Consider the following 27,398-nt stretch of genomic DNA (forward strand, 5'->3'; position numbering starts at 1 on the left):
TTTGTCTTATCACTACATGCCCTTGTCAAGAGTCCCTCTCCGGCTTTCTTGTAGGCCCCCTTGAGGTACTGGAAGGCTGCTATAAGGTCTCCCCGGAGCTTCTTGTCCACTACTACGCCCAAGTCCTTCTCCTCAGAGCTGCTCTCCATCCATTCTCCACCCAGCTTATATTTGTGCTTGGGATTGCCTTGACCCATGTGCAGGACCTTGCACTTGGACTGTGTCGTAGTTCAGCTGGTTGAACTTCATGAGGTTTGCATGGGCCCACCTGTCAAGGTCCCTCTAGACCACATCACACAGCTTGGTGTCATTGGCAAACTTGCTGAGGATGCACTCTATCCCACTGTCCACGTGACCAACGAAGATGTTAAACAGTGTCAGTCGCAATACCGACCCCTGAGGAATGCCACTCGTCACTGGTCTCCACCTGGACATCGAGCCGTTGACCACAGCTCTTTTGAGTTACTATCCAGCCAATTCCTTATCCACTGAGTGAGCCATCTGTTAAATCCATGTCTCTCCAGTTTTGTACATGACAGTGTCAAATGCTTTGCACAAGTCCAGATAGATAATGTCACTTGTTCTTCCCTTATCCGCTAATGCCATTGTAGAAGGCCACAAAATTTGTCAGGTATGATTTGCCCATAGTGAAGCTGTGTTGGCTGTCAGCAATCACCTCCTTATTTTCCATATGCTGAGCATAGTTTCCAGGAGGATCTGCTCCATGATCTTGCTGGGCATGGAGGTGAGACTGACTGACTTGTAGTTCCTCAGGTCTTCCAGACATCTTCTGTGTCACACACGATGTCCACCATGAGCTCTGAATCCTGTTCAAACAAATAAACAAAGCATCTTGCAATTAAATGAAAGACACTAATGCTATGCACCTTAGGACATAATTTCTGTGTTTCTGCAATACAGCTGCAGCAGTCTTTGAGTTTAACATATTTAGGGTGGGTTGCTGGGAGGAACAGCTATGGTCCCTCTCTAGATATGTTCTTATTTTAACTAGAAATGTAAACAATTACAGGAAGGTTCAGATGCACTAACAGATGTATTATGACTAACGATACCTTACTGTTAGGATTATTTATTGTGTTGATACAATGCCCCCTTTTTGCATTATGATCTTCATTGCTATTTAATTTTCAGTACCATACCTCTTTAAACAAGTATTTAGAAAAAAATATATTATATTTGGTACGGTACTGCATTCACAGACATAGATCTTAGATTAACTCTCATTTTTCCTGCAGAGTTCATTTGCTTAAGCAATAACCTGTGTTGTCCTCTTTGTATGCTGTTGTGGCCGTGGTTGCTTCTTGTCTTTAATTTCGATACTGCCTGGCACACCATGGGTGTTCTTGGAATCATAGAATCATAGACTCATAGAATAGTTTGGGTTGGAAGGGGCCTTTAAAGGCCGTCTAGCCCAACTCCCCTGCAAGGAGCAGGGACATCTCCAACCACATCAGGTTGCTCAGAGCCCCATCCAACCTGGCCTTGAATGTTTCCAGGGATGGGGCATCCACCACCTCTCTGGGCAACCTGTGCCAGTGTTCCACACCCTCAGTGTAAAAAATTTTTCCTAATGTCTAATCTGAATCTACCTCCCTCTATTTTAAAACCATTACCCCTTGTTCTATCACAACAGGCCCTGCTAAAAAGTTTCTTCCCATCTTTCTTATAAGCCCCCTTTGGGTACTGGAAGGCCACTATCAGGTCTCCCCGGAGCTTTCTCTTCTCCAGGCTGAACAGCCCCAACTCTCTCAGCCTGTCCTCACGGGAGAGGTGCTCCAGCCCTCTGATCATCTTCATGGCCCTCCTCTGGACCCTCTCCAACAGGAATCAAGATCATGAACTGTCTAATAGTGCTAAGAACAATACCAATAGTAATATGTAATAACTTTCTGTTAGGAATTTGAAAAATTTTGCAAAAGTCATTGTACTCCATCTATACAGTATACTTGACACTAAGTTAGTTGAGTTTTAATTACTTATTCTTACTGGGTTCAAGAGAATAACATTTCAAAGTCCAGTCAATTTCTTAAGCTATATTAGCTTAATGAGGCATATATAGGCCCCCTTAGTCTTTGCACTGATATGGCAATTTTGTTATTAATACGAATTAATGACACATCAGTGCACATTTGAAGTGAATGATGAAAATGATCATCCTACTCTGATAATGAATATGCTAAAGCAACATTCAAGTAAGACTTCAGAAACTAGTTAAATATGCCTCAGTTTTGTGCTTAGTTGAAATAAAACAATATTTGTTTTTACTTTGTAGAAGGCCCCAAACAGATTTAATTGATTGTTTCTACTTTTCCTAGCTTGCTGTTTCTTCTGGGTTGTTTTTTTGTTTGTTTGGTTTTTTTTTTAAGTACTTTCTCAGTGATGTATAAGAATGGAAGCAGTGAGTAAAGGTGCCAGAAAGATGGGAGGTGCAGATGATCACAGAATCCATCAGAAAAGGATATTCTACATCTGTCCATAGATCAGTGGTTTAAAGACTGCATTAGAATATATTCAGCCTTTCACTCTTTTCTTTCCTCAAACCGATGATAAAGGAATGGGAAAACAGATTTGACAATGTTTGTTCAGAGGGAACTGGTCAGGCGTGCAGTGTGAGCCAGAAACCACAGCAGTATTTTAGGAATAAGAGCTCCTATTCCTCTGCCTTCTTTTTTAGATGATTTGTTGTGCCTGTTCTTGTACTGTTGCTTTGAATTGTGTTCACATAAAAATAATAGATACTGTAATGGTACTTTGTGCTTCTGACAAACTTTTCAGTTAAGGACCTTAAAGCACCCTTCTTGCCATGTTTCCAGCCAATGCATTTACACAGGTATCAGGGTATTGGGGAGTCTATTTTATACAGCCTGTCCTTCCCTAGAACTGCCTGCCTTCATTATGGTGGAAAGATGGAGGAGAATGTGTCAGATGCTTTGTTCTCCCACGAACAGGCTTTGTTATGCACATGATAGTTCAGGGTATGTGGACCATTAGAGGATGTATGCCTGACCCTAATACCAGTAAATGGACTTGGCTTTCTTCTCAAGTGGAAGCAGCCTATACTTTGTGGTACAGAAAACCTTACTTTTACATCCTGTTGAATTATCAGTTGTAGAGAATGTTGCTTTACCTTCTCAGTTCCTTTTGTGTGGTTCTGTGTGTCTGAGAAATGTCATGGGTTTTATAAACACAGGGGAGAGACAAATCCTGATGTTAGTGAGAGAGACTGAGTTTTTATGTATCAGCAAGTGATGGGGAGAATGGGCTGAAAATGGGGAAGAATATGCACATTCTGACTGCATAGCCCTGCAGAAAACAGAGTGGGAAGAAGCAATTGACAAAGATAAATACAGTTATTTAGTTGGATAAACAGTCCCAAACATGGGAAGCTCTGTAATACTTTTTAATGGGGTTGCACAATAGCATACATTAAAAAAAAAAGGCAAATGTTAAGGGGGAAATCATAGATACTTTCAATTCAGTAAGAAAAGTTTCCCTAACTTGGACAGGCAAGGATCTCACTTTGAAAAGACTATAGAATTGTAGGATGAAAGAAGAGAGTAGATTTGGGAAAAGAAAAAATTCTTATACTTGAATTTAATAGACTGCAAAATAATTGATGTGAGAAACATCTGAAATGCTATTCCATGGGCTGATTAAACTTTTCTTGGACAAAGCAGTTATATATTACTGCTATGTGTTGGATGAAATAATGGGCCTTTTTCATCTTTTAACTTTTACTACACTACTATAATAAAAGACACAAAAATAAATTCTTTCCAGGGGTTTAAGGAATTATTTCACTTTACAAAGCTAGAAATGTGCCAATTCACTTGGACATGTCCCTTTAAGGTGACATTCTAATAAAGTGTGTTCAATTATTCCAAGTTTGAAAACTTGTACTATCTTCTTTCTATGTTCAGATGATTTCACACATTTTTGACACAGCTAATCTCATTGTAGTTTCGTATCCTAGCTGTTAGAGAGCCGTGGTTTCTGGATTTCTTTCTGGCTTTCTTGCAGTACAACCACAAAGCATAAGTATCATGTGCAAATTTATTTTCATTTAATGTAATAATGTTATAATGATTGAGACAGGAACCTTGCTTCTGTAGAAGTAATTGTTTTCTTATGCACTGTAAATGGAGAATTATGCCAACTTCTGTTTCTGGTGAGTGGAAATTCAAAAGCAAACCTTTCAAAGAACTTAATTTTAAATCAAATACGATTAAGCACCTCAGGTGTTTAACAGAATACGACTGACAATGTGCCTTTACCTAAAAGAAAACTGAAGAATATGGTATCTCTATGCTGTGAAGATGGGCAGAGAACCCAAGTAAAGTAAGAATGACCTCCGTGCTAAATGAAGGCTTTGTGTCAGTCTTAGCAGGATTTATAACACCAGTTACTCATTGCAAATATGGAAACTAACATTATCACAATTGAATTAAAAGTGATTTAGCCAGCAGCAGGCATTTTAATATAAATTTAACAGGATGGAGAAGTCACACACATTTTAAAGGAAATCATGTCTTAAAACATGAAGATTGCTAGAAAATGGGATAAAACATAGGTGGAGTTGTAGCAGCCTAACTTGACACAAGTTTAGTAGAGTTCTGCATGGCCACGTTAAAAAGAAGATGTACTGTAAAGAAGTGCAGCAGGCCAGTAATATGGTCAGAGGGAAGGGGAATGACTACGGCAGATGCTGCCTGTGTACTAGGCAGTCTTATTAGTGCAGTGCTGAATTCGGGTTTACAGACCTTGTCTTTGTCTAAGCATCTCAGACCTCAGGATGGCATTGGTTGATCCAGCTTGTGTCTGCACACTGAACACTCTTATAGAAAATGCCTGAAAGGCTTAACTTGCACAGCCTGGTAAAATCACAGCTGAGAAGAGATGTGAATGGTGTCTGTAAGTTAAAGAGGAGAACTATTAATTTCAGGGGAATCTTAGCACAAGAACTGATACACACCTAAGCTAGATGAGAATTGGCTTCTAAAAGATAACAGAAGAGTAAGCTCTAATACACACACCCAGGAGAAACTGAGGGAAAGAGATAACTTTTATGATTGGACCTGATAGGCTTAGGGAAGGGGATGGGTATTGCATATATTTATTTTTAGATTTGTGACTGTGAGACCAAGACTATTACTGTTGAGGTCTATTCTGACACTGATTTAAAAAGACTGTAAACATGAAGAGTTAAGAGGGAAGGTTGGACAATGTCTTGGGTGAAATCCTGACCCCAGTAAAATCAGTTTAAGCTGCTGATTTGATGGGGCTAGGATTTTACCTCGAGTAAACTACAGAGATTGTCCTAAGTGTTTGTTTTATCTGGCAATACAGAACATCTAGTAGCAGAAATATATATTAAAACATCAAAGCCTTTATTTGCTTTGTGCCAGTTCAAAGTACATGCTGCAGTTCTAAACACTTCAGCGTAACTTTCCCCTTCTAGAGTCAGAGTGGCTTATTTTCTCCTGTAAAGAACAACTAGTAGCATGCTCTGTGAAGGTAGTCTCATGCTGTCCTAAGTTGCTTGTTCTAGCAATACAGTAGGCATTTTCCTAGCACAAAGAAAATTACTAATTAAAATTTAATTCACATATTGAATACGTCGGACGTTTTTAAAGGAAGAAGTACTTGAAAAGGAATAGCTTTTGCTTGCAGTTTCTAGTTTTTCTCCTTAACTGCCAAGAAAGAGCAATTAGGAAAGCTCAGTTAAAAAAAAAATCTCCAGTTTATGTTTTATATATAAGAGAGAAAATGTAGTAAGAGGCAGTAAAAGAAAGAGCTGGAAGTATAAATGCCAATAAAACTTATAAGGCAACTTACTGCGGTGTGAGGCCTGATAATCTGCATGGTTAGGTCCTCAGTGTTTCTGCTCACTCCTGCTGAATGACACGCAGAGCTGACGTGTATGCCTGAATCCTGATGGTTTCACTGGGACATATACATAATCTTAAAGCTAGCAGGTGCTATCAGGAATAAGGATGGACTAAATTAATGTTTTTGAACACATGTGTCAAGTCACAGATCTTGATGTTCCCTGGAGGACAACATACTGCTATAGCAGACCAGAGGACTGAGGAGTGAGAAGAGAGACTTCTGCTCACACTTACAGTTGTTCTGGGACTGCACAATTACAGCAGTATAATTTAAATTTAAGAATGTACTATAAAGATTTTATTTTTAATCTGTTACTAAACCAGCTACATATGTAAAAGTGCTGAACTTATGGGAGAAAAGCCACAAAGAATCAAAAAGCCTTTTAACTTTTCTTCTCCCCACTGCTGAAAATGAATTCTTCCTCCATTCTTCGTCCTGTGTTTCTAGGTCACTGTCATATTTAGCAGAGTTAAAGCCAATTTCTTATTACCATTTAATTAATTCTTATACCGGATCTCCTGAACATACCTATTTTTTATCTGAAGAGGAGGTTCACACGCCATGGACCAACAATGGCAGATATGACCAGGTCTTCGATGCTGTCTTAGGTGTCTCAAGCTCAATGTGGAAAGTCCATTACTGTTTCTTCAAAAGTAATTTCAAAATGCGGATGCACTGGCTAACAGATTGTTGTCTCAGAAAGATAGGCAATTTCCTTGCCCTGTGCTCATTTATTTTTTTCATAAAGAATGAAAAATAGGGCAGAGTTTTATTTGTCGACAGTTATCAACAGTAACTCAGACTCAACACTGACCTAAATTCTTCCTGCTCAGAAGCGCTGAAGTAGAAAATAATGAAGGCGGTGTTGTTTCTCAAATGCAAAACTTGAAATTGCTGGAATGCCTGCATGTTCAAGGCCTCCAGTTTTACTGTTCAATTCCTCACAGTAAATTCTCATGTAGAAAAATTTGCCTATTTGCTAGGTCTCCCTCTACTCAACTATATACCCTAATATGATATTTTCTCTCATTTTTCTCCTGTCAAAAGCCCTTCTTATTAAAAAGATTGTGCGTAACATTTATGGAGAAGTGAGAATCCACAATTTTATGCCCAGTTTTGTATTTTTTATTTTTCTTGTGCATGTGGAATTTAGTGCTGAAGCACAGCATTATGGAATATCTGCCAAGAGTTGGGTGATGCTGTCTTGTGTGTTGCTGTTTGAATTTAATCATTTGGCCAAAGTAAATGTTTGGAAGTTAAATGACTTGGTTTTCTGCAGCCTTCTTTACAAGGGTGAATATTTTTATGACAGAGAGGATTCTTGTTTATGGGGTTTGGTAGCTTCCTAATGATGCATCATTTTAAGGAACATTTCTTTGAGAAACAACCAAACGGCCTCATTAAAACTGGTGTTAGCATGTGTCAGCGCTCCTAACAATCATCACATCAGCAATAGCAGTCTTCATCAGTGACATTTTTATTTTACTAGAATAAATTACTCTAGCTAATGGTAATTAAAGCTCTGTGTAGAGCTTTGACGTCTCAGCAGGAAATCCCACCTTTCAGCTGAGAGGTTTCGGGGTGAGATATAGATAACAATATGGCAACATCCCAGTACCCATTGCACCCTCAGGGAGAGTGCTAGGCAGCCAGTTGTCGCGTATACTGTCTCTGAATGCCAGTTTATCTCAAATGGCTTTCTTTTGCTGTTTCTCTTCCTTCGTTGTGTTTACTGTAGTTGGCCAACTATTGATTCTCTTCTGACATTAGGGTTTGTTTTTTTTTTTTTTTTTAAACACAGGGAGCTGTCTACCTGTCAAAGATTTCCTTTCAGTCCCCAGGGGTGAGAGGAGCTGAACAGAATAGCTGGCAAAAATAAATTGCTCAGGAGCATTCCCCACTTTGCTGAATCCAATACAGAAATACAAATAAGAGCAAATAGTGTAGCCAAAGACTGCCAGCACTGAGCTGCATGGAATGCCTCTACACAGAAGCAGGGGGCTTGACCTCCCTGGCATCCAAAAAGGCCAGAGACAACCCATCCTGTCTAGTGTTGTTGCTAATTTAAGGTATGCTACTGCAATGTTCTTTGGCCTTCATCTTGGAAGCGAAAAATATGTGCTGTACCTTTTGTTTTACTTCCTGATATATCTGAAGAAAACGGAATTATTTTTTTTCCTTTCAACATGACGTTGGAGGATTTTGGAGGACTGCATAGCAAATAGAAAGCTAACACTTTCTCTTTGCAAAGGGTAGTTCCACATACAATAAGAATGAACATTGTACAACCTTATTTACCTGAAGGCTGTTTGTTCCGTCGGTACATCTGTGTAGCTGATTCTACTATGGTTCTTTAGAGGCAAAGAAAGAGACAAAAAAATAGGCTATGTGAGGAAATAGTCTGTTATTGCTGGGGTTAGTGATGGCCCCTTTGTTAGTGTGCAAGTGAGGGAGAAAGTCTGTGTTCCTTGGTCTGAATGTCTAGTGGTGTTACCCTGCTTCACAGATCGAAAGTCACATTTTCTCTGTATGTTTGGTCTAAGAAATGGATTATGAAGGCCCTTTAGGAAAATTCACCATATAAAATATTGCTTCTGGTGATCACCCTGCTACCTGTAGCTAGACTGGAGATAGACCTGAAGAGTATCTTTTATTTTCTCTGAACAGCTGCCATGTATGAGGAGGCTGCACATGGCTTACGTATGTCTCTGTGTGTGTACCACCACTTGTAGCCTGTGCATATTTCATTTCCCATTAAACTGTGGGTGTCAGCTTCAATAAGATGATGGTCTAGCCCTAAGAGGTTCCTTGTGCTACTTCTCCCTTGTGTTGGCGCTACTCGAATGCAGTGCTGCTTAAGGGAGATCTGGGCCCTACCAGAGCTCTGCACAGAGTGTGTCTGCATAGCCACACTCTGTGGTCAAATCTGAAGAGAAGGAATGAAGGTGGAGGTTAGGCATTCTGCTAATACAGCTTTTTACTGCCTCTGAAGTATTCTGGTTCACGTGAAAATAGCTACTTTACCGTAAAATGTATTTTGGTATAGTTAAATTTGGGAAATATAAAAGACCGTGGGTATGTTGCGTAAAGTAGGTAGTTTCATATACTGTAGGATATTCTGCTAATAGAAGATGTCACTTTACTAATGTAATTTTGTATTATTCATACTTGCATATTGAATTTTCACTTTTCATATTGCAATTTGTGTTTGATCTCATTATTATACTTTCCTAGACTGCCATACCTCACTGGGGAGTTGTTAGGCTGAGTATTTGGTCTAGATTTATTTTCTTGTTCCTCCTGTTCCCTTCAGAGGTGTCGTTAAGCTGAGAATTTGATGTTCTGTATTTTTAATCACTGTATACCTCAGAGGGCTCATTAGACCTTGTTACTTGAAAGTGTGTTTGTGTGTATAGAGAAATTGATAGATAGATATACATGCATATATAATGTGGTTTATATGTTTGAGGGGGGGAAGATAATGAAATGAAGTCTTGTATGTAAAGCAAGAAACTTAAATATGTCATTGAGAATTAATTAATGTTGAAATGAGAAGGAACTTACATCCTGAGTTCTTTTGAAAATTTGGCTACTCATAAGCTTAGCTAAGTAAGGATTAAGGTATTTAACTTCAGATTCTTATGCATGAGCGAACTACTCCTCTAAACGTAGGTGTGAGTGTATATTAACATTTGCATGAATGTATAAACATTTCTACTTTGTAGTACATCACTCTTATACAAGGCCTATTCCAGGATGCTCTTGAGTGTTGGAAAAGGGTGCCCCTGAAAACACTACAATTTATGTTTTGAAAGTTGTCAGAAGTCAACATGCAGACTATAGCATTCTTGTTGTTGTTGTTGTTGTTATTGTTAACGTGTCTGCAACACTGGGAAACCTGGACTTCATTTGCAACCCAGTTGAGCTGTCATCATTATTTAATCATTCCAATGATGAAATAAACAAACATTACTTTTTTTTTTTTCCCCTCCCTGTAATTCTTGGCTGTTCTGTTCTCTTCTTTCCCTGATAATGCGTAGACCATACTTATTAAGATTGACATCTGTACAGTAGTACCTCTCTTGTATATTCTTTGTGTGCCTCAATCTTTTTTTCTGCCGTCTTTTCTGTTTATTTGTTTGATTTCCTTCCTCATCCCTGCCATTCTGGGGCCAAAAGTCTAGACCAGCCTTCGCAGAAAGTAACCTGACTTCATTAAATTGTTCCTTGTGGCTTTTTGTGCAGTCTGGTGGATGAGTTGTTCGTAGTTCTGTTTCCTTGTCAGGAAAACTTCCTGGAAGCCTGAGGTGAGCCTGAGTTCTAACTACACGTGAAAAACAGCATTTTCAGTCAGAAGAAATGAATTCCATGGCAAATGATATATTATTTTTCACTACAGGGCTTTTTTTTTTATTATGATAAAAATGACCCTTAAATGCCACAGTTCTCCTGTGAGTAAAATGAGAAAGCTCTAAAGAATAATTATATGAAAATAGACCATTCATTTTAGACACTTTGCAGGTGTGAAAGAAAGACACTATCCAGTCAGAGGTGTAATCAATAAACCTCAAGATCTATGTGGAAGGCATTATTCCCATTTCATGGATAAGTAAATGTGTGCATTCTGGTGCTCTATGAACTTTCCCCAAGATCGGTTTCAGTCAGGGAGAAGTCACCTGCTCCAAGGATTGCTATTCTGCTGCCCTGATTTCCTACTGCAGGAAGAAAATGAGCAGATCATGCCTCATCTGTTTTTTTTGTCTTCTGCCATTGCCTTTAGTATAGAAATGAAATTATGCACCTGGGAAAGATAGTGCAATCAACAGTGATTGTGTTATAAAAAAAGACATTTTCCTCCATCACTGAAAATATATTTCTTGTGCAAGAAACCCACTGTAACTCAAATGTAACCCTAGACTCATGCTGTGAACGTCGGTGTTAGCCAGCCTACAGATTTCTTCATCTCTGCTGTAAAGATGCAGTTCTGTTCATTTGTGTCACAGAAGCAAACATATTCTCATGTCCTTTGTAGACATCTTCCGGTACTACTGGCATGAGCTTGCTTCCCCAGATTGCCTGTGGACTTTCTATGAGTGCTCTCCAGCAGCTGCAAATGGCTGGATCTGTCTCCCCTGTTGTGGCATAGTACAATGTTCAGGACAACAAAATCAGGAAATACGTGATGTTTGGAGATCGTTTGAGATCAAAACAGGATGACTGTTGCTCTCTGCATAAGAATGTTAGCTCTGCAGCACATCTGACACATGAGTGTTTGTCTCTCAGTATTGCCAGATGGGTATAAATCTGGGCTTTCAGGATTTGGAGTGCTAAATTTGTCGAGATAGCATTGTGAGAATATTAGCTGTTAGCTGCTGAACTCTCCCTTCAACAAGAAGGCTGCTTTTGATGCTTCCTGATAAGCTATGTGAAATTTGTGATTTTTGCTTTTCGTTTTTTTTTCCAAAATGTTTTGCCAGTGTTTCTCTTGCCTAGAATTTAAAACTACATTTGCTTTAAGCTGTGTGAAATAACATGTAAGTAAACAACATAAAAATCAACTCTGTGATTTAAACAACTTTTCACTAATTAAAACTGTCTCCATGTTTTCCTCTGCTTTTACACATTTTTGAAAGTCTATAGTCTCTTAAGAGCAATCATAGAAGTGTATTAATTGTTATTTCTGGTCCTTGAATATAAGATTTAGCTGCAAGCTTCCTGCAAATTCAAGCGAATATTCTCCTCTGTGCTGCTTGTGCCAGGATGTACAGTACTATCAATTGGTTTATTACCTCTTGTTCTTTCCAAGCTTTTGATTGCAGTCATAAACCCCAAAAGGACTCATTAAGCTTTTTTTTTTTCTTTTATTTCCATGTGCTTGGAGCATTCTTAAAAAAATAAAGGTTTTAACCTAGGTAAAACTTTTTTGAACACATTTTGAAAATCTGACCCCGTCCTAATTGAGCAGAAAGGATTTGTGGTTTTTCAAGAAGCACTTGGGTCTGCACACAAACTATCATTAATTGCAGGTTCTCAGGGTAAGGGGAAAGGTACAGCATTCGACAAACAAGCAAGGACAGCTCTTTGATTAGAGTAGCACTAAACCTGGCTGGTTTTGAATAGCAGCTTATGATGTTAGATGTAACTAGAAAGATAAATTAAACCCAAAACTTGAATTAGAATTGTGACATATAATAATTTCTGCAGATTAGAATAATTTGCAGGAAAAGAGGAGAAAACTTTATCTTGTGTGCATTTGTAGTATGACAGGAGAGTGTCTGTGTAGGATTGTGCTCCCCCTCTTTTACATCCTCTGCTGAAGTATTTTGTGATTCTTAGTGTTTTCTTTCTCGCTAAACAATACATACATAGTCAGGAAGTCAGCCAGTGTAAATTTGAATAGCTCTATCGCAATGGATGGATTTATGCTAATTTGTACGAGTTCAGGACTTTCCTCATGTACCAGGGCTATGCAGTCCTTTGAAAAAGGGCAGCAATTTTTTTTTGTATAATAACAGAATGCTGTTCTGTGGGCTATGGAAAGCAACTCAGGCTTCATACCACATTATGTTCAGTAAAAATATTTGGCATAGAGAGTATGGTGTTGATTTCTTCTGCCATGAAAGTGGTTTGACTTCTATAACAGCTTAAATAAATTACTTGTTAACATTTACAGCTGTTAACTTACTCACTCATCACATCGCAATGGATCAGTGTCAGCAGGAGTGAAAATTACGTTAAAGTAACTGGATTTAACAAGACAGAAAAAATTAGTTCTGGAAAGCTGAAACATTTAATTACACACTGTTTCCTGGGAATTAACCACTTTCCTCAGCATAGCAGTCCAATGACTTTCCCTAGGCTCTGGGTGAGCACAAAGATCTGCCTGTACAATGTTGTTCTCGCAGTAAGACTTTGGTTTTGAAATAACTTGACCTTCGACGTCAATGCCCTGTCTGAAGAGGTGTGCAGACATCCTCATCTCAGAGGGGCATTTGGATCCCCATTGCTCTCTTTTGACCCTGGCATAGAATACTCTAATGAAGGGCTGAAACTTTGAATCTAGTTCCTTTTTCTTGGAGTCTCTGCTTTGAACTTAAAATTTATGTTAAAGTGGAAGAATTTCCCCTAGTAATATATGCAAATTGGTCAAAATTTTGGCTTTTTTAGTTGCTGAAGTTTTACAGGAACATGAAGATTATTCCTTTTACTGACTATTTAGGAGACAGCATATTTAAAATCCAACATATTCAGCCACATCATATGTGTAGTTCACTTCAGTAGGAATGGGTTTCAAATCCCACACTGACTTCGAAAAAGGAAGGGTTTACTCTATGAACTTTTCTCTAGTTAAATGCGTGGTACATAGTGTACTTATGTGGGGGTTCACTGGGTAGAATGATCTTTGGTTAAGAAAACCCAAAGCATTAAAAGATCTTTCTTTTTCTGTGGAGGTAGTTTGATTTTTATGATTGTTTAATGAAAGGAGGGGAGTTTAAAAAAAAAAATATCTGGAAACTTGTAGTGGCCAAGCAGAGCGTCTTGTAGAGAAGATGAGGAACTGAAATTCTGGAAACCCACCATCAGCCGTTCTCCCACGTCCAAGACTTTTAGCTCAGATGGAATTCCCAGGTTACCTCTCCTTATGCCAATTCTATGCCCCTCCACCGTACATTGCTGCCTGTTGGCTGACTAAGACATTTCAGGAAAAAACATGAAGATCATAGGCATTTTCTTCATTTTTTGCATGAAAATGCAAGACAAGTAAGTAATTTTTTTTTTTTTAAAAGAAAATAAATAAATAACACCACCCCACCCCCCACCGCCCTGAAAGAGGTAAAAAAGCCACCCTGTAAATAATCTCTATTTTCTAACACCTGAGGCAAATAAAACAGGTCTAGGCTTCTGCACTATGGAGAAATCCTGATGTTTAGAACTCTAGCCAAGATGCTGGAAATACTGTCTTGTCTTCACGTTTGTTTGGATGAAACTAGCCTTTTTTAAGCTAAGGGTTCTAGAAACTCCTCTTTTTTTTTTTCTTGTCTCTTGAAGAGGTTCATATGTCTAGATCTCATACTGGGATGCCAGAGCCTGGCAGAATGGCTCAGCATGACTGCGAACAGGCCGATCACTAAACAAAGCCTTGTAATAGGAGTTTTATTGGTGTGTTGTGTTTTAATTGATGTGAAATGCCTAGGCTCTGATCAAAATAAGCAAGTGAAAATTTGATGATAATGCCAATGTAGTACAGTGTATTTGTAATCTCAAATATAGTTAAGTGCTCGAATTATTGGTCTTAATGGGATACAAAAGAGAGGGAGACAGTGTTCTCTATTGCTGATTCAATATTGTTGCTTTTTTTCTGGAATCCGCTTCTATTAACACTGTTCCAAATATAACAGGTGGTTCTACTGTATTTAACTAGAAACTGTTACCAGGCTGCTCTATTAAAAATAGAAAAAAAGCAAACAGGGATTGAATTTTGTCAATGCAAATTAAAAACATACTAAGAAAAAGCTCTAATGTTCGTAATGGCCTAATATAACAAGGTTATAAATAAATTGCTCACTGTTCTCATGTATTTTTAGTAAACGGATTTGGGAATAGCACAACAAATCCCCAATGCCCAATTAAAGTCTCTTAACTAATTTAACAAATGCATTGTAAATGGGTAGCTGGAGATACTTTAAATAAACATACATTTCACAGAGGAACTTTAATAGCTAAACAAATGGAAAATCAGTTCAAATGCTTTAGCTTTCTCAATTGTCCTTAATAAATTAGTCATAAGAAAAAACAAACACAATTAACAAACACAACCATCATACTTTTTTTTTTTTTTTTAATTCAGATGACAGCATTTTGCTGTACGTGTCTTTTAAGAATGTCTTAACTGAGAAGCCATTTATAAGGTGTTCAAAGCCTCACTGGAGTTCTTTCTTTTTACCCAGAGTTACAATTATTTTGATGGGCTTTGCTTGTTTTGCTTTCAAATTCAATCCAAATGAATGCTGGAGAAAACCAATTCACTTCAAAATCTTAGGCTGCTGTCTTAGGAGTGAATTAAATCTGAGTCTGATTTAAGAAAAAAGGCGCAGATCTCTCCTTTTCTCCCTTGGTAAAACTTTGCCAGCCAGCCAACCAATGAAATGGAACATCTGGCTTTCCAGTGAAGATTGCTCTGGCATTTTGCCTGCACGCATTTTGTCCTTGTGGAATCCCTGTAAAGAGTGCAAACTGAGCTTCAATTAAAGAAGACTGAAGGGCACATACGGCAGCCGAGCAGCATTGTGTGCTGGGACTGCGTTTGATGGTCCGATATCAAGCAGGAAGATCAAGTGCAAAAAGAGAAAGCTGTGGAAAATCTTCTCAAGAGCAAGTATTTAACAAATTGGGGGGCAGAAAACATCAGTACAATGTGTCTTGTTTTTCTGGAGCACTCTGTAAGGTCATGGTGACGTGCGGAAAACAGACTCCACAATCTGTAAGATTGTAAAGTAGGTATGTTTATTCAGGGCTTGGCAGCACGGGGGATTGCTCCTCCAAACGTGCATGCTGTGTTAAGCAACAGGTACAGTATTTTTGTATCATAGAAAAGCATATTCATAGAATTCCCGCGGACTTGCTTATATATTAATTAGGTTTCCGAGAAATCATTATAAGTTTCCTCCCAGGACAGGTTATTCCCCAGTCTCTACATCCATCTCGTGTCTGTGCTCAGGAGTCACAGTCTCTCTGGTGGTCGTTCTCTCGTTCTTATCACTATGTCCAGCTGCGTGGATTCAGACCTTTGTCCTGCTTTGTTCTTGCTGCCAGGGTGGTTTCTTGCTGTTCGCAATTTCCTTGGTTATTCCACCCTATCAGTTGGTTCTAAACTTCTTAAGTCCCCTTATCTTGGTCTCAGTTAGTGTGTCTGTACCCCCTCAGGGTGTTCCCATCTAACTTATCTTAGCTCTTGCTATAGCATCCTGAAAGTATCTTGTTAGGTTAAGTTTATGACTCTACTGTTCTTTCTCTCAAGTTTAGTAAATCATTGATCACTATTTATCAGGTTGATTCCTTAGTATAAATCCCTTGTTTCAATGAATGGTCACTAAGTCCTTCCCTCTCCCTTCCTCGTGATTTTTTATAAAAAATAATTGTAGCAATATCCTTATCAGTTAGATATCTTCCATTCATGGTGAGCCACTGCGACTCCATGAACATAAATTAAGAAACAGTATTTTCTTCCTTCATTTTGAAAACCTGTCAGACTGGTTATTCACAAGAACAACCAGACACATTTGACAGCTGACTATCCAGGTGTCAAAAAGTAGTAGTCAAGAGGGAATCATCTTGGTCTACATAAGAATGGAGCATGTTCCTCTGAATGACATTCTGATTTATGCAGTATGGAAAAGAAAAGCAAAAAATGACTTAATAATTTGTAAAAGATTGGTTTCATATGGCACTGATGACTAAAACTCTGGAATATTCTGTTGTGATCAAGACTTAAGACACTTATTAATTATTAAAAAATTGGAGAAGGAGCAAAAAAGAACTACAAAAATGGTCCTGAAAGCTACAGAAAGTGCCTATAAGTCCAAACACAAAAGCTTATTGAAATGAGTTATTGAAAAGAATGAAAAATGACTTGATCAAGCGTAAAGACAGAATATTCTGGACAATTTCACAAAGTAACTCAAAAGAATTAGACTTTTTATTAAGAAGTACAGCATTCTCATAACTCGAAAAGTGAGATTTGACAGAAAGCATATGGAAAATAGTAATTGTGAATCCATTTGGGAATAGTTATATCCAAAAAGATTAGACTGTGAGACCTGTACCAGAATTCCTGCAAGTCACATTCAGATACAGTTCTTTAGGCACTTATTGACTTAAAGAACATCAGTAATTACAGTGAACTCTGTTAGGCCCAGTTTACACATTAAGGTAAGATATAACTGCCCACTACTTCAGATTGATGCATATGCATTGGTGAAGTTCAAATACCTGTATGCTATAACATGTTACTCAGTTTGTGAAGCAAATGTCACAGTGCTTACTATGTCCTAAAATCTGTGGTTTTTATGTAGCTTGTGCCTATCTAGAGGTCCTGAAAGTGTTTCTTAATAGACATTGCTAAACTGAAATTTATGGTCAGGTGCTGAAGACAAGAGTCTCTTGGAAGAAACTGCAGCTGCAGCAACAGCAGCAAAATTTCATTTATTTTTAGTACTGCTTTGGGCAAGATGTGAAGAACAAGAAAGAGACCAACTAGAAAGCTGAGCAGATGGGTTGCTGCTCTTTGTCTAAAACAGTTCTCACATTGTTATATGAACTTCCAACAATATTTCCAGGGGAAGTTCTACACTACTGTCAATACTGCTAAGGGAAAGCACAGTCCCTTCTGCAGAAATGGTAAAAGTCTCTGATACTGACAGGGAACAGTTAACAAATCAGGTGATATTTTCAGCTTTCACTAAACTTAAATTTAAAAACCACACAGGATGGATTTACATCACACATCTATATCTGCAATCGCTAATCCAGTATTAAAGAGAGAGGCATTTGAATATTCAAGATTAGAAATATGAATATGAGAATGCAACGCGTAAGATGGTTTCCTCATATTTCCTCTCCAGTGATGTCATGAATTGTGTTTTCCCAACACAACCTGAGAAGGAACCTCTGGGTTTTACTCTTAGCTGTCACGTCCATAAGACTCCCAGCCTTGAACTGGTGAGCCTGTTGCTAATTTGGTTTTTGTTCTCATTAATGTCTAATGAAGAAAGCCACTAAAAGTCAATATTGTTAATGGAAAAATCTAACAAAACGTAATCAAATTATTTCCATTAGATTAACATTTTGGACTTTTACTGGATTGTCTTATTTAGGCAAACTTATTAAAGGGAGTTTTACACAAGTTGAAACAGGACCCTAAACCAGCAATGAATGCTACTGTCCCCTTCCACCACACAATCCTTTTGCCTTGCCATTTTTTACATTCTTGTTTTTCTGTGCAACTACAAGCAGCTCTGTGTAGGTAAGTTTTCTCCTTTAACCACAGTTAGAGAAAAAAGTCTTAATTCTGTTCTCTATTTCCAGTTGTTTGGGTGTTTTTTTTTTTCCTCATGTAACTTCCTCATTAAATAAAATGCATTGGCTGTGGAGAATGAATGAATATATTTCCATGTGAGCACATTCGGAGGAAACAAAGCAAGTTTTCCTCTGCCACTTCTATCATGACCTATAGGAATCACTGTAAGACAATTCCATCTCGGATTTTTCAGTCCTTTGCCTTTCTTAAGGCTGTCAGCATGGGTATGGGTTTGTTCAATTGTGAAAGTGTTTTTGTAATATGGACCAGACTGAAATCTGACAGAATATACTCCAACACATTGTAAAAATCATTCCCTTCCAGAATATTTATCGTACATGACTAATTCTTTAAAATGTGGCCAACCGACCGATTTAATGTGAGTTGCTGTTAGCAAATGCCTTTCAGACACCACTGAACAGAGATGGGTTTGAAGCAGCACTGTTATGTTTCCCAGTTGCTGTGCAGTGCTAAGATCAGGCTGTTCTTTTCCCTGCCTCGCACGACAAAGCTTAATAATGTTGGATGTCTGCTTAATTAGTTTGGGGAATTTCTCTGAATCTCCTCCACAGAAAATCCAGCTACTGAGGGAGGAATTGAGGATTCATCTGCACAGTCCTCATGTGGCATGCACCTTTATGGTCTCTACCACATCTCATGCAGCAAACATCTAAATACTCAGTGCTTTAAAAAGATTTCCTCTGGCACGGCATTCCATAAAAATTAATAGATTAAGGTGTGTTATTTGCTCCCCCATTCTTCTGAGGGCCAAAGCAAAATAAAATGAATGAGTTGATTTAGGCTGAGCCTTTGGACTTGAGATTTTTATTAGGAATTTGGCATTCATTCAGTTGATTAAGTAGATACATTGTAGTGTTTTGCATACTGCTTCTAACTTTAGATGTTAGAAAATACACTCTGGATATTGCAAAGAAAGGAGCGCAGTTCAGCTCTCGCATTCTGTGGAACTAGGAAGATCTCATTCTTCCAAGAAGGCTGGGAGGTGTGATAGAATGGAGCATGGCTTTAGTAACAAGTACATTTGAAAAGGAAAACCATGACACCAGACAATCATGAAATACTTGGGGAAAAGCCTGCAGTTTCTTTTGGTTTTCATTATGCTGAATAATGGAAAAGTTACACTGAGACAATATAGAAGGCATGTTTAGCTCTTGTAGATCCACCACAGAAATTTTATTATTTTATTATATTTTATACTTTTTAGAAGAAAAAGGTGATTTAGAGTAATATCTTTTCACAGGAGAGGACATCGAATTTGACCCATCTGACTTGTAGATAGCTCATTTCTGGTTAAGCTGTTTCAAAGTGGGAGGAAGGACAAGATTTCTTGCTAATCTGTCCAAACTGTAACTGCTCTAGACTACTAAAACAGCAGTTTATTTCTCGTTTGAACTTGTGCTTGAATTTCATGTGATTTTGGCTGGTAGAATGAGAAAAACTTGGATATTCTCTTATTTGCATAAGGCATCCTTTCTGCATATTAAAGAAATAGAGATAGAAGTTGACTTTAAGGAGCTCACAAAATTTAAAAAGTGGTCTTCTATGTTTGTTGTAGTTTCAGAGCAGTAGAAGCACGGCTTCTCATGCAAACCTGCAGGCTTTATGCTTACCGTAATCTACTGAAGTGTGTATATAAGAGGATATATATAGGGAAAAATATAGCACTTGCAAAGGGCAAACTATGCCAACATACATCCTTGCATGGAAGTGTTACTTGGAAAAAAAAGGAGGCCCATTAACTTGTCCAGTATTTCTGAGTTAGTACTAGTCATTTATTTTTTTTTTCATTTGAGCCCTTTCTCGTGAAGGCAAGTATTGAGCAGCCTTTACTTGGACATATAGGGAAGCAAATAATTTGAATGTATTGGAAGTCTATAAACCCAGAGAAATTCATCATTGTGATCTGCAAGATATTTCTCTGCACTTCTTCACCTGCTGCTGTAGTCAGCTACTCTTGCTCAAATTCACAGCCCTTGATAGATACCTATTTCTCTCCCGGGCAGAATCCTAAATTTGAAATATGTGTTTTGTTGGGATAGATATGCTTGGGAATCATGCCATGCTTTTTAATTCATCTTCAGAGTTACGTGCAAGTCATGATAATAGTAGATTCATGGTTAGTACGAAGGGAGGAGTAAAGGGGGAATAAAAAAGACAAACTTCCCTGACAATTAAGTTCAGCCAGTCTCAGTGTTATGATATGGTTAGCTGAATGGTTTTTCCAAACTTGAGGTCGGACTCTCATGAGAAATGTATGCCTATACTTCCTACTCCTTTTAGGATGAAAATGGCAGTTCATTTCTTTATTTCAGTTCTGATAGTAGCACATCTCTGCATAAAGACAGTTACTTCTTTTCAGCTCAGTTCCCATATCTCTCCACTCTGGTTTGTCTGAGTAGAAGAGAAAGGGAGGAAGAACTGGAAAAGACCTAATATATTTAGTGGAAAAAAAAATCTCTAAAGCTATTTGAAACATCACAGACAATTAGAGGATTTTGGTCCTGTTTTAAAGCTGCTGTTTCAAAAACTGTTAGCTCTGGCTTTTGTCCATTTTAAACACACTTTTCCACTGTGCAATACAGTATTGCTCTATTACTTAATCAATTAAGAGACAAACTTATGTAAAAGTGGTTTTTTTGACCATATTATCAAAGTTCCCAGATGCACACAACATAAGATTAATTTTACTTTTTGCTCTCTGTAGGGAGGAGGATATGATTATTTTATATGATTCCAGTTCTGTTTCTCTTCCCTAATTTTCACATGCCAGTGCTTTTGTTTATGTTGGGTTATTATGGAAGGTGCTGTGGGAAATTTATGGTAATCAGCAAATGAAGAGTTTAGAAATAGAAGGATAATTGCCTAAAAATCACTGGAAAAGAAAGAACAAAAACCTCTCAATATCGTATTGGTGAGGCAGAGCTGCCAGATTTCTACGACTGCAGTATCAGGTGCTGTGGAGAGAGTCAAATCTTCCTGCATTGTCATCATTTGCAGTCAAAAGAAGATCATATATTAATGATACCTGCACAAGTTTCTCTCCATCATCTGGCCTGAAGTGTTATTTCAGGTAAGGCTTAAGGCTCCTAGCAGGATCTGCCTAGGATTAGAGCGCCGTATATTTTCTGAAGGCAGCCATTGTATTCCAGCTTCTGAGAGCCCTCGTTTAGACTGCACACACTCACTTTCTCAGTTTCTTCTTCCTTTCCCTAATCTACAGACCTGAGCCCTGAAGAAATTTCTATTTCTATGTTACTTACTCGTTGTCATATACTTTTTCTTTTACTGTTTTTTCTTTCTTTTCTCCCCACCTGCACCCCAATCCTCCACAGTTCATAGTATTTTTCTCTACGTTCCTCTCCTGTATTTAAGTGTTCAACTTTTCTTTATGAATCCCTACCAGGATTCATCATTGTCTTTATCTGTTTTCCAGGTCTTTCCTCATTCCCTCATTCCTGCTTTTGCATTTGTCTCTTATCTCCTTTCTTTATTTCTCTTTATAGTTCTGTGTCTCATTCCACAAGAGGTACCCTTATGTTGCTCTTCCCTATCCCTCCTGACTAGCTGCCAGTGTGAAGAGCTTCACAAAGAATTATGAATCCCCAAAAGCAGTGCTTCTGAATGCTCTAATACATCTCTGCTCTTTATAAGCTTGAGAGAGAGAAAGCAACAGAGAAATGTTATGTAGAAAATTGTTAGCCATTTTCTCAACAGGGGAAATATCACAGCAGAGAGTTAGACCTTCTATTTTGACATATCCTCCCACAAAGCAGATACTAGCTCAAAATCTCAGAGCCTGATATTATCATGTATACTCTCACCTGTAAAAGAGACACTGAATAAACTGGGAACAACTTTGATCCAACCAATGCCTTATACCATGTTAGAGGAAAACCTACCTACTCTGAATCTGCATTGCATGATTTCCCAGAAGTAAATGAAGAGAAGAATAAGTTATATTCTATCTGCTGCTTTTCCATTTTCTGTACCACATATGTGAATATGAAGCTTGAATTGGAATTGGAATTGGTCTGTTGATCTGAGATCTGCTGCAGCTGCGTGTCTCTGGGAACACAAAGTAGTCGATCCTACAGGAGGGAAAAGATTCATGTGGGATTAAGTGGCCACAGATGGTAAAAATCAGAGAGAGCAGGCCATGGCATGCCTTGAAGATCTTCTCATCAAGCACCACAACGAGCAGGGCTGGCATGAAAGCAGTATGCTTCTCTATTACAGGCTCCTGCTGTTTTAATGGGTAAATATGCCACTTACGTCTGAACAGCTCTTGTTTTTATTCACTATGCAGGTGTAAATCCCTGTAAAAATAATGTGAATGCTACTGACAATGCTGCCATTAAACATTCACGAGGTTGCTGTTGTGTATCTGCACAGCCCACTTGTGGGGCTCAGGGCAGGGGGGTCTGCAAGGCACTGCCCCTGTTTGCAGCCTGTCTTGAAAAAACTCCTGAAAGGTAAAAGAGAGCACCATCACTGAGACTGCATCTTCCTCTTCATAGAGATTACTGCTGTGTGTGGAGGCTGGTCGGGGAAAACAAACAGCCGAAGATGGCAAGGGAAGTAAAGGATACTGCTTGTTATAAAATCTAGGACCTCCAGTTAATGTTTCTTCTGAATGTGTTAATTTTGATACAATACACTTCAACACGAAAATATTTGTGAACCATACTGAAAATACTCTGTAAAACATTGTGTACTCTCAAGTCTAACTCAGGAGTAGCATTGTACATTTCTCTGTCTATAATCTCAAGATGTGTTGCTGGAATGTCTGTATATTGAATATGTGTAAGTATTTTCTAATATTCTTGTGAATGAAGATAAAGAGTGAATGGCATTTGTCAAGTCTAAGGTCCAGAAGGATGGAAATGGCTGAATCATCAATCACTTCTTGTGGAAAGATGCATAGAAACTTCTCATAAGGAGAAGAAACAAGTGTGATTTATTTTCTAGTCTGCCTGTTTGTCTTTTTTTCTGATAATACAGAACATCTGCTACATCTTCTGCTATTCAAAATTTACAAAAGTAGATCTGTTTACTAATCTGTAACTATTTTTGGATTTGACTTAGATGTGATATAAGAATCGGCCATGGTAAATAATAGTACGTAAGCCTCAAAGCATTTTACAAAAGAGGCCAGTGTTAGCATCCCTTTTGCAGATAGAGAAGTGAAAGAATAAATAAATGAAATACTATGAAGAAGAGCACATGAAAATCAGCTCAGTGGCAGAACTGGACCAATTTTGGCATATCTTAAGCATACCGCCTTCTTCTCCAGACCCACTGACTCCTACAGTTCAGTGGAAAGACTTCTGAAGTGATATCTTGTTGGGAAAGACTAAGATTTTAGCCCTACTAAATGAATGCTCAACTTTAAATTCTCAAGATATATAATAGCTGTGTATATAAACTTTTGTTTAAACAATTGTCCAGTTAGTGAGAATTGTGAGAATTAATATATCAGGACACACAGGTAGTTATGGAGGTTAAAGGAAAGACCATATTAACTCTTATTTAACAGTTTACATAATCTGTGAAGTGTTCTGTGATTTTTTGTTCTTACTGGTTGATGAGAACTGAGTATTTAAACTAACATTTCATAAGCAACATGTGGCAGAGTTCGTTTTCTTGCACTGAACTTATATCACTAATTATTCATTTTCATTTCAATGTAACTGTTGATACTAGAATAAATTTGAGGCAGTCTGAAGAAAATATGCAGAATGTTCTTGAAAATATGCCCTTACAGTTTTCTTTTTGCATAATAACTTTCACTATTGTATTAATGTTATGTCAAAGTTAATTGCTTGGGAAAGGTAATTGTAAACATTTTAGTCCTTTATAGGCAGTAAGTATTACTTTCATTATATTTCATTACAACTCCATTAACATCTAAGATGTCTCAATATGCGTCTTGGCCGGGAGTCTTGAGCTACAGTGTTGAAAATGCTGGTGCTAGCTACCTGCTTTTCGGTAGTTTTATAATTGCTTATAATTGTATTAGGGTTTTCAAAGGTGAGCATTTATTCTGGGCCCTTTAATTTTTGGGTGGCAAATTGCATTTGCTTTAGAACACTTATTTTCAAAGAATGAGCACTCTGCATTTCTGAAGAATCGCACATTAAGAAAAAAAGCACACTTAATTGAGTTTGAGCACAAAAAAAACCCCACCTTAAAATGATGAGCCATTTAAAAAACCTGGGCTCTTTCCTAGGCTGGTTGGAGGTACCTCAGAAGGGTTATTAGCACTTTGAGACTTAGGCATACAAATGCTACAGAATTATACTGGAACGAAAAAAAAAAAGGAGTTAAACAATGTCATTCTTATAATTTCAGCAATTTTCTAAGAATGGCTTCCCTGTATCTCACTCTGGTTTTACATGACTTGTTCTAACAAACCTCTTTCTGTTACTGGTGAAACTCTTTCTCTAAAAAGCAGTGAAAAAAAAGATAACTGAAAAAGTTAATAACCAGTAGATGGGAGTTAAACTTGGGAAAAGAAACTGACTGAATATTATCCTCCTGCCACATCAGCATGTGGCACTGGTGATCACTGTGCAGTAGGTGTCCAGTCTGTTTTCTGATCCTGCAATAATACTTCTGAATAATAATAAAATTAATACCCTGCTGTTTTATAATTTGGTTTGCAAAGGAGTCCTCTGCCTCATTTAAGTCAAATAACTTCGGATTTAGAGGTTAACAGAACCATGAAAATTTAGCAGTATTGGTAGTAAATCATGCTAGACAAATTATATTGAAGTTTTTGAAAAAATGAAATCAGTACATGAAAGAACCACAAGAGATATGAACTTAGATTTTAGCAAAACACTTGATAGTGATTCCCATGAAAATGGATATGGAATGTTAATTTACTTTGTTTCCAATATGAACAATGCTGTGTGGACCCAGGAAAAACCCATATAAAGCATCATAATTGAAGGACAATCAGGAGAGCAGTAGCTGTCCTTGGAGAAGCTGCGTCTTAACTAAGATTTTCATGAATGGTACGGAAGAAGGAGTAAGCTGCATAAGAATGGAATAGTAAATGACATTAACTTATGAATATTCTGGACACGTAATCAAAAGGAAGAAAAAAAAACACAAGAGAAATTACAAAGAGGATCAGAGGATAAGAAAATGAGAGCCAGACTAGCAAATATAAACTAAGAAATTTGTGGAAAATGTGCAGGGAAGAAGATGGCCAACTAGGAAGAAAAAGGAAAGCTATCCAATAAATGCAATACAGTTTTTAATATCATAATGGAGTTGGAAAAATGAGATGTTTTGTGAAGTTTGCACAAAGACATGTCATGTAGAGGGCCATTGCTAGGCAGGGCTTTTCCTTCTCTCTCAGCTGTGCTAAACACACGGTATTTAATTTTTAGCATGGAAGAACTAGAAAGCTGTAACCCAGAAAAATCAGAATGAGGTTGCTAGAGAAATCAATTCATTAGAAAATTTTAGATAATCTAGCAAAATATGTCCAAAAGGTTACATCTGGGAATTGATAGTCTGGAAATAGTTGAAGGCAGTCTGGGTGAGATGGAAATGGCTAGTGTGTTGCAGTTTGATTTGCTGGTCCAGCAGACAGTAGTGCCATAAAAAAATACAGACTGACAGATTTCACTGACTGCTGACCAGATACTTGCAGTAGTTAGTAAGTGTCTTAGAAGTTGGTTTTCTTTCTTTACACATAGCTGAGAGTCAGCAGGATTTAAAGTTATTTGGATATAGTATCCTCTTGCATTCCAAATGAAATGCAATATACAATGAAAAGTTATTAAATATGATGGAAAGCATACTTTTCCCAAAACTATGCCGTTCCTCCTGACTCTTATTTTTGAGAAGATCTGGGGACTTGAAACATACAATAATTGACAGAAGGTGCGGCAGCCAAGGCAGCAGGAGCACATCCTTTAATACACTGGAGTAAATAGCTTCTGCTGGGGAGGCAGGAACTCCCTTTTGCATTCTGTGTAGTCTCAGATATCCTCAAGCTGAATGACAGTGTGAGTGAATGAGTAGCAAAACATTTCAATTCAACTTTTCGGAATATTGTTTTTAGTCCCAGTATCAGTGACTGATGTTTTGGGGAGTAAGACATCTCCAGTCAGAATGTTATGTAGGAGCAAGAAGAAGGGAAATAAAATACTGGATCCAATTTTGAGGCAGATGTAGAACCAGTAAAAGAAATTAGTTAACTATAACATAGGATTAGTGGATGTCTGGGGAACTGCCCACCTGAAGATCGCTAGTCAGGTAGAGGGATGCTTAGTTTTCCTTTAGTGAGAACGCGTATTTTGCCTAGGTGATTTTGACTTCAGCTTTGGCAATTACAAGTGTAAGTGAACGATCCCTTGAAAATCACTTGTTTTCAACTGTCCAAGGATAGAAATGTCAATGCTATTTTAAAAATAAAAAAGCTTCAGTCTTCATGGATGTAAGGGACAAATCTTCTGTTGGTGTTACATGTGGTCCACTACTGACATTTACAGGGAAATACACAGCAGAAAGTTTCAAGCTGTTTCCCATCACATTGTAAAATGAAATGCTGGGGTCTGTGTTCCCATAAAAGGGTGTTATCCGTTGCCACAGATGTGCCCACCTGGTAGGAGACTGCAAGTGTTAGTAGATACTTAGATGTGTTTGTTTGTGGGTCCATGTGCAATTGCCTGGTTTTTTTTTGTGAGGCGCTTCAATAACTATTCATCAGCTCCTGAAGATATTGCTACAGTTATTTTTTTTTTATTTTAAAATTGGGTTTCTTACCTTAGAAAATGTTGGGTTTTAACCATATAAAGTTCCTGCAATACATGGTCTTTTAAAATCCAGCCTTGCTTGCTTTTTCAGTTATATCTCTTTCTTTCTGACAGGCTGCTGGCAATACAGCTATGATGACACACAGTGTGTGAGATCCTATGACTAAAGCACCTGCAGAATTCAGAAACTAGGCTAAATTAGGCTCACAATTTTTAATGAATTTTGAGTTATGCAGTTAATCTATTTGTGAGTTTTACAACTCTTTCATTCTGAAAGAAAAAAAAAAGGAAAGAAATGCAAACAGACAGTCAAAAAATGATATCTAGTTATTGGGCCACATGTGGTAGAATGCTGAGATTTTATTTTCTTCTGGAACTACTACCTCTTATAAAGCCCATCCATCATATGTAATGAGGGCTGTCAGGAATATTTAGCTGAGAAATAGCTACTTGATATGCTAATGGTGGTCCCTTAGTGAATTCATTTGGTTCTGCTGCCTGACATTAATGGTTTTCATAATCTAATGAATGATGTCTGTAATAGAGGTAAGGCCAGAGGGAATGACATTCTGAAACTAAGGGAAGTACTATATATGTATTTTATAAACATATGCATT

The sequence above is a fragment of the Chlamydotis macqueenii genome, chromosome 6, assembly GCF_036417535.1.
Source record: "Chlamydotis macqueenii isolate bChlMac1 chromosome 6, bChlMac1.mat, whole genome shotgun sequence".
In the NCBI taxonomy this organism is placed as follows: Eukaryota; Metazoa; Chordata; class Aves; order Otidiformes; family Otididae; genus Chlamydotis; species Chlamydotis macqueenii.